The sequence below is a fragment of the Hyalella azteca genome, unplaced genomic scaffold (assembly GCF_000764305.2).
Source record: "Hyalella azteca isolate HAZT.00-mixed unplaced genomic scaffold, Hazt_2.0.2 contig17590, whole genome shotgun sequence".
Lineage (NCBI taxonomy): Eukaryota > Metazoa > Arthropoda > Malacostraca > Amphipoda > Hyalellidae > Hyalella > Hyalella azteca.
Window position 1 is genome coordinate 308,136 of NW_025947367.1, and position 9,641 is coordinate 317,776.

Sequence of the window (9,641 nt, forward strand, 5' to 3'; positions counted from 1 at the left end):
GAATAAAATTCAATATTATTCTGCTAAAATTAATAGTGGATTCATTTAACTTACTAATCAAAGTTTAAAAACTCGTTCTATGTGCTTTTTCATTTATATGCTGCATGTATCTCTATTTATTTCTTCAAGTATTAATTGTAATACTTCAATACTACATGTATCTCTTCAAGTATTTAAAATAATTGCAATTATATTAAAAAATCGTAGCAATGACTCAGCGCGACGAGCTGCTGCGCAGGCTAAGTCCTGTTTCCTCCTTATTGATTAGGTGAACACGTTTGAAAACTAATTAATAATCTAATACTAATAATCTAAACCTGTCATTTGAACATATTCGACAACTAATTAATGATCTGATAATATCAAGTAATTGATCTTAGGCAACAAAGTTCAGTACAATTCTATGAATATATATATTTTTAAATAATTAATTCTTATTCGAAGTAAAAATTTCTTCCAAAATAACTATGGTCACTCTATGAGCTGTCATCTGTTAGCTTTCTCTGTATGGTTTGAACTTTTTTGTGCATTTTTATGTAATCTTCTGAGTTTAAAGGACACTTCAATTTGAGGGCTTACATTATATAAATCCTGTATTTTGCTAGCATTTCGAGAGGCCAACTCCTTAGTAAGTTTTATAGTGGGACTCAGTTTAAGTACTTATATCATTAGTCTGCTTATATCGCAAGTTCACAAGGAATTTAAAAGCAAAGAAAACGCCAAGAAAATTCACCATATCGATATTGAAAACGTTTCGGAGTCCAGCTCCATCNTTCATTTTTAGTTTAGTCGAACTGATGATGGAGCTGGACTCCGAAACGTTTTCAATATCGATATGGTGAATTTTCTTGGCGTTTTCTTTGCTTTTAAATTCCTTGTGACTCAGTTTAAATTATACATCGAGAAATAAATAACATGAAAACCAACCTACATTTAAAGCTATATTGGGCTAGCATTCTCTTAAATGGGCTCAAACTACAGACAAGCGAATGTCCTCCCGGGTCAACCAATTAACAATGGTAGCGGTTTCAGCGTTTATTAGGCCTGTAGCCGATTCTGAACATTCACAGCTTGTTGCGGTCTCGAACACGCAACTCACTGCTCCAATTTAGATTTGCTGAACCGCCTGGCCTCCTCGCCAATTGTGACCAGAAACTGGCGTATATAGCTGGGTTCGAACCCGCACCTCTCTGCTCCAATCCTGACACTCTTATCTGTAACCAGTGGGCCACCCTGCCGTGATTTTTATTCGAAATCTTTTCGTTGCGAAACTTCCGCCTGGCGATGACAGTATAAACGGATATGTCATCGCACGTGACGATAGTGCAATATTTTGATACTATAATGGATGAGGGTTGTATAATGTATATATCGCTAAACAACCGTTGTACCTATATTTTTGTAGATTGCGAGGCTTTGTCAGACAGGCGACTTGACGTAAATTCTCTTAGGCTGATATAAGAGTCGTTTTAAACTAGATCACGCGTCTGGTGCTTCAAAAAAACTCGTAGCTCGTACTCGAGTTTTCATGGTGTATTATTCCTCTCCTAGCCAGGAGAGGAAGAATACATTTGTGTTACACGTGCTTGAATAAAACACTTGTGTTACACTTTTGTGAATTATTCACTTGTGTTACACTTTTGTGAATTATTCACTTGTGTTACACTTTTGTGAATTATTCACTTGTGTTACACTTAAGTGAATAATACTTTGTGTAGGAATAAAACAATTGTGTTCCTGTTTTCTGTTTTCGTTCGTCGTGAGATTCTCGTCTGGCGGTAAATTCCTGTGATTGACTACAACTAAAAACCACAATAACCATAGGAGAGAATCAAGTCCTGGAAAAAAGTTATAAATCGGATAAATAATTGTGTTCCGGGTATTAATAAACTTTACGAGAAATGTTTATATGAAACGAGTCGCGGCAGTGGTATTTGGAGATGTGAAAACTGGTAAGCATGGGAAAAGGCGATTCTATTTTAATAAAAAATAAATTTCGATGGAATGTTTTTTTTTAATATCGCTTCACTTGGTTGCAATCAGATCAGCGAATGAGATAAAAATTATGACAATATATCCAACGTAATTTCCAAGTCTCTATTCCAAGCCCCTATTTCCTCTATTATACATGGGAACGAGTAACCATGTGCGAACTCATACGGTCGGTCTGAAGTCGGCAGTAGCGAGTCGTACGGCAATTCGACTGTTTGTCAAATTCTACAATAGGTTTCCGAATGAATTAAAAAAAATAATAGTATTACAACAACAGCAGGTCCCCCGGTCACCCTGCCACCGCTGCAGCCCGGCCTCCACCCTGCAGGTAACGAGAGCTGCGGGGCAACACAGCGGCCTGTGGGGGCGTACGCAGTGCAAGTGATGTTACCGACCGGTGACCTCAGGAAGGATCACTTCCTCGTGTACGTGCGAGAACACCCCCACCACCTTCCGAGGAGCCCTGACTGGTGCGTAGGCACAACGAACCCATTCTCAAATTTATATTTTGAGGATGGAAACGAGAATTTGAGTGCTATTAAATTATCTTTCCGATTGAAGCGAGGAACTCTAATTTGCTGACACATTTATTCTAAATCCATAATAATTATTTCCATGGCAGGAACTGCCACGGCCCGAACGTGGAACTGCACAGCTTCCGGCAGCGTCTACGCAGGTAATCGCCACCCAATCTCGCGCTGAAGCAACAAAAATTGCTGATATGATATCCACCACCAAAGTGCGATGTTCATGTAAATAAGACTGCAAATTTTGTGCCATGTGAAGCCGATATATGACTTTGGCTTGCAGGTTTCTCAGGAGGCTCAGGCCCGTGCGCTCCCCCAGCGTCCCCATGTGCGCTCAACACCACCAAATGCTTCGCAGGTGACGCTCGGCTACACACTATGCTGAAAACCCTTGTTTTGATTGACTGACAGAATATTTAATTTCATAACTAATGGCACACTGGCGATGAGATAAACTGCAATTAAAATATTATGAAAGAAGATTGTCTTATCATGAGGAAAATTCGGGTCAAATAGTTGCGTAAATCACAATAAAATGTATAAAAAAATTTTTAAAGACCACGTTTTTCATGTGGACTCAAAAGTAGAAAATAATTTTTCGGCAGCTACTGATCTCTGTTTGCTTTCATTCTCTTGGTCTTTTGTATTTCAGTTAAAATATTTTACAACATCTAAAACGAAAAACGTGGGGCTTACACATGAAAAACGTTGTTGCGAGCCAATTTACTTAACTTGACGTACGTATCGATGATACGCAACGTCAGCGACTGCTCGTCTATAACGTGAGCGGCCGCACGTCTTACTATATATAAATTATATATAGTATATACGCCTGGAAACGTGCAACAAATTATTGATAACTGTATTGTTATCGGGAGCTGAGCTTCCCTAAAAGTTTCAGAGCGCTAGCTAGTGGGAAAGTTGGTGAAATATCGATTGCAAGATTTGATCATCACAGACAGACAGACACGAAAGCGAGCTAAGAAAAACGTAGTAAAAACAGCAAAATTCCAAGAAATTTACCCTATTCTACGTAAAACTGTTTCTGGGAATAGCTCCATTGCCCGTTCGTAAGCAAGGAATGTAAGTAGGACCAATTCGTGCAATTAAATTTACGAGGTAGCAAAACATAAAATGACAATTTAGAATCGAACGAACATAGAAAATTCATGAAAGTGCATTTTCATAGTGAATAAGTACTATAGTTATATCTGAGTGTTTTCTTTAAAAAATACGGAAATGTTCCAAAAACTTTCAGACAGAGGTATCGGAGATGGAAACTAAAATTTGTAAGTAACTTTTGACCACAGGGGTGCACAACTCTGTTGCGCATGTATTATTTAAGCAGAGTTCCTCCTACTCCTGTGCTACGCCAATCTGATGCAAGAGTTTTGTGAGGTTATAGCGAAGTGCGCTGTTGCGCACTACGCACAGCTGTATTCATAAACCAAAGAAAATCGCTAATGGACTAGACTCATATGGACTCATCCTTACGCCGGAAAAGTAATAAACAAATAATAAATGATAAAGTAATAAAACATATAGTTACGCCGGAATTATATGTGCAAGTATTCCAGGTTGAGACAATTGAAGAAAAGGCAACAATTAGCGAGCCGACGTGTATTGATTAAAATTTGCTGATTTTTTTTTACTCGTTTGTAATTACGCAACTTGAAATTTGATTAAAATTGTCCGTTCCTGGAACTTGCCTACAGTGTGTACTCCTACACTTTAGCAGTATTTTTAGCATATCATACGTGTGTAAAACCTAACATTTTCAACCTTCTCCTAGACACATTCCAAACTATTCTATGCGGTTACATTTCCGAGATGCACACATTAATAATTTTCAAACAAACGAACTGAAACAAGTGCGAGCGTATAGAGTAGGGCATCTCAACTGTTTTAATTCCTGCGGTTTAGAATAAATGCGGTATTAAATGCATAAATACAAAATGCATGTCGCTTATTTCTCCTAAATCTTCATGAACGGCAGTGCTCGATTCAGCTTTGCAGCTGGGAATAAGGGCCAGCATAAGGGCATTTTATAACTGGCTGATACATCAGGGGCCATACTTTCAAAACTGGCTAAGTGAACGTAAGTACTTACGCTCTATTTCTTGACTATGATTGGTGGATTTTGCTTGAAAGACCGTCAGTGATTGGCTGATGAACTTACGATCTCTTAACTTTATTTGAAAGTATGGGCCCTGTTCTGCAATCAACTCGCATATCTTTCGAACGTAGTGCAGTGTATCCTTTTATATCCTTTTCCTGTAGTGCAGTAATTCGTAAGTTTTCAAGGAACGATGCTGTGATATCATATTTATTCAATACCTCGCAAGAACCTACTATTAAGTAAAACAACGTCGCCTTGCTGGAGGTCTTAATTAAATGAATGCTTAATTCACAAAAGACGAGTTTGATTTAATAAATACTCACCAACAGGAGACAACCAGGGCGCACAGCCAGTACTACCGTCGGGATACCTGCGCTACTTTGGCTGCCGTACGGTGAATAACCTCCTGAACTACGTGGTGACCTCCGTTATTACCTCCGCGGAGGACTCACACGCTGACCTCATGGGCATCACCTGCTGCTACGCCGGCCCGTGTTAGGTGCTCGGCTGGCAAAACTTATTGCTCTGCAACCACAGCAGACAAAGAGGTCATTGATCAGTTCCCACAAAAAATCCTCGATGTTCAGTTGATAGCCTGAACTGCGTAGGCCCGATCTAAGCTAGTAGTTTACATATATTCTACGGATATATTGTTTTTTAGCGTAGTGAAAAGGTGAAATTAACTAGACATTTGAGAAAAAACAAAAGTAATATATGTTCACGCCGTTTATTTTCAATGCAACAGTTAAGATTGAGTGGAGTTTTAACCTGTTAGAGCAGGCAATTGTAGTGCTTAAATATAGATGGTACATAGTTACGGTATATGTAAGGATATTGCAGCGATTCATTAATTCTATTTACTTGTGAGTTCATCTGCTTGACGCCATCTTTGTTGCGTTTGACGCGGCCGAAGAGCATCATAAGATAGCAGTGAAATCTTCTGTTCTGTCGCACGAGTGCAGTTAGTAAATATTAGATTTGTAAGCGCACACTGTAAGCACGAACCTCTAATATATAAAAGACTAGACGTAGCATCACAATCTTCTCCTTTCCGTAAAAAAAAAATTTCAGAGATTTTTTCTCATGGCTGCATTTAAAAAAAATTGATGTCACCTGCACCCGCTTCTTTCTACCTTACAACTCAACAATCGATATTGATCTACGCTTATTAATGGGCATCGTGAGTTTTGTTGCGACCTCATTTCGTATGGCAGATTATTAATTGAAGTAAACGATGAAAATTTCTTTGTATATAATCTAAACTCTTTAATTATGAATTTTTATAACTACCTTCACCTTAACACCCCTCAGAAAATTATTTGGCCGTTCTCCCTTCACCTCACATTACTTTGCAATTATAAAAGTTATTTAAAATAAATGTGTGATCAATAAATATTTAGTTACTTCCTGAATTTTAACAATACCCCTGTAATTGTTCGGCAGTGAGGTTGAATAAATCATTGAATTAACTGCCATCCAAATTTAGAATTACTCAACCGAGAATTACTCAAAAAACACAGCAACCTCGGTGTGTTCTGTTTGAATGAGGATAAGCTGAGCCTTTTAATTTTCTCTTATATACACCTTCCCACTAGGAATACCCACTTCAAGCTAAAATTTCGAACTATGCTATTGGAGCTGCTTTATTGACAAATGATAAGTTTTCAACATGTTTTAATACTATTTTCTTCAAGAAGCTCTCCGGTGATTAGAAAAAATATAACTCAGTACTCACTGCAGCGAGTGACAGAGAGCGCATTTTCTCGTCGACGAAAACTTGAGGTCACGGACGGACGGACAGACAGACAGACAGACAGACGGACATGGCGAGCACAATAGTGCACTTTTTCCATAAATGAGAAAATGCGCTATAAACATCCCACAGATGATAAAGGACTTATTGTAGGTCCCGTCATTGTGCTTTGCTGTGACATCCAGATGGTTTCATTGAAATTAGAGTGATTGTTACCTAAATTCGTTTAAGGAGGATATGAACACACGATTTTCTGTTCTTTTGTCTCAATAGATGCGGTTCAATTGAGAACCAAAACAATAACGATAACTTTTTATTGTAATTGTAATCCATAATGCCGAGTTAAATTCATAATTAAAAATATCCCACCCTAGAATATAGAACGTGATGTGTCGGTCAGGTCGGCTGAGGTTTTCAATATATATTAAGTGGTAAACACTCACTGTAATCTATATGTTGCTATGGAGTTGACCTTGGAAGTATGGGTTCGGCATTCAGCCTGATGCAGATTCATACATAGTTCACTAACGCAATATTCAATAGCATATATAACATAATGATGAATTTAATGTAAAAATTAAAGTAATTCAACTTAAGAGGCAGCTGTTTATTAAGTACTGATGTGGTCCGACGAACAACGAGATTGAATATATATAACATTCAATAAAAGAACATAAAGCAAACTCTTAACAAATGGTGTAATAATTAATTCAGATCTGAACGTGATTTTATGCAACGAATCGTTTTAAATTTTGGGGGTAAAAGCGCAAAAAAATTATTGGAATTATTGCAATAATATTGCTAGAGTGCCTCTAGGTAAGTTATACTGAACATCTGATATATTTCTTCAGTAAGTACTGAAGATATGCCTTAGTTGTAATATTAAACATATTAGTTATATATCAGATATATATTAATATATGGATTGATAATATTTATTAGTATATAAGCAGCGTTCACATGGAAACGCTGGAATTATGAGCACGCAAAGGGACCTACATGCTGCATGCACCTACATGCTGCATGAACCTACATGCTGCATGCACCTACATGCTGCATGAACCTACATGCTGCATGAACCTACATGCTGCATGAACCTGCACGTTGCAAAAAATAAAACCTGCTCAATTATATAACAGGAATAGTTAACTAGACCTAATATTCCGTTGAGCTCCACTATATCTTGGAAAAATTCTTCCTTCGCTCTAGACATCTCCACATTCTGTACCAATAAAATAGTTGAGTCATGGTCCCAACTGTTTACCAATTATATAGCTCAACCATGATCCCAATTGTGTACCTAGTATATAGTTCAACCATGTTCCCAATTGTATACCTATTATTTAGTTCAACCGTGCTACAAATTGTGTAACCAATTATAGAGGTATGGTCCAAATTGGTTATGGGGTCACAGAGTTCAGTCGGAACATGAACAATGGCCGACATTAGCCGTCAAGAATTAATACAGAGCAATCTATAAATAGTTAGGAGATTAATTACATAAAGTTTGTTGGTAGGTTTGGTTCATGAATTTTCCTTAATCCAGTAGGAAATGCGGATAAATATCAAACTAATGCTAGAACGATGAATTATATCAACACTAAAAACTATATTTTTTTCAGTTGCATGCAACGTAGAATTATAACCATAATCAATAAACGCTCAGATCTATACGTATTTCTATACGTATAGATCTATACGCGTACGATTAACGACTAGAGAATTCGTTGATTTAAATTATCAAAGAGTCGGACAATTCTTCAGATGACGTTGGTAGATCGAAAGGCATATATCAGGAAGTAGTTTTAGTTTATTATCGTATGAATTAATTAGTAGTAGTATTAATTAACTAAAACTACTTCCTGATATATGCCTTTCGATCTACCAACTTAATCTGAAGAATTGTCCGACTCTTTGATAGTTTAAATCAACGAATTCTCTGGTCGTTAATCGCACGCGAATAAATCAAATTCTGCCATCTAAAACTAATTTTTGCAGTATAGATCTATATATACGTATAGATCTATGCGTATAGATTTATGAGATCTATAGGTATTTATCAATATCAAACCTTTAAAAGATGCTCTGAAATTATTTTCGGTATAGCGGCATTTGGGCAGATATACATTGTTGTAACAATTTGGAAATGCTATAAAGAAATGGAAAAATTTATCATTCCAGCTTTTAGTGGATTAACTTTGTAAGGTGCATGATTTTAAGTCATTAACTTTGAAGAAATCACCAAAGGAATTCCAATATGACATCTATGAACTCCATGATCGCTGGATATGTTATAGCGAGCTATGTTTAGCGGCTTTTGGCCAGCATGTACATCATTCAGCACATGATGCCTTCATGTATTCGATAAATTAAATTCATATATAATAAAGTAAATCGTGAAAAAATAAATGCATGTGTAAATCATCGAAAAAATTCCAAAATATAACTGACTCCATGAACTGCACGGTCGTTGTATATTTTATAGTGAGCTATGTTAAGCGGCTCTTGGCTATCATACTCATCTCTCAGCACCATGACGCCTTCATGTATAAATAAATATTTAGATGAATTATTCCGAGCTTCAAGTGCAGCCCAACAATGACTCATGCCGTAATTACAATGCATTTGTATTGAAATAATGGTCAAGGTGCTGGGTCTTCGAAGAGAAAAATATGAAGGTTATTTATGATGAATTGAGCAGGAATAGTTCTAATAAATCTTTAACTGCTGACTTACTCTTATGGAAAATAATTCATAAAATTATAACATGTCATCAGTAGTCATGCTGAGTGACTGCTGTCATTTGGTGAAAACTTTTCACGGTCTTCATGTATTCTTAAAAATAAGTTATGTACGACCTCTGGCGTGACGTCCAGCTTAATGGAAGTCTGAAATATTGACGATTACGATCCTTTATAAAACTACTAGCGTTTGATATAAGTCAGGTCACGATATTGACAAGTACAATACACGCAACCTGCAGCGTTTGATGGAAGTCTGGTCACAATATTGACAATTATAATCCACCACGCAACCAGCAGCGTTTGGTGGAAGTCTGGTCACGATATTGACAATTATAATCCACCACACAACCAGCAGCGTTTGGTGGAAGTCTGGTCACGATAGTTACAATTCCCCAGGGCATTAAGAGGCTCACAATAAAACGATCGAACTCGGAATAATTTGAACTACTCAAGTCATACAAAGTACAAATATTCGACATTAATGATCATGTCTGTGCGCCGCTGTC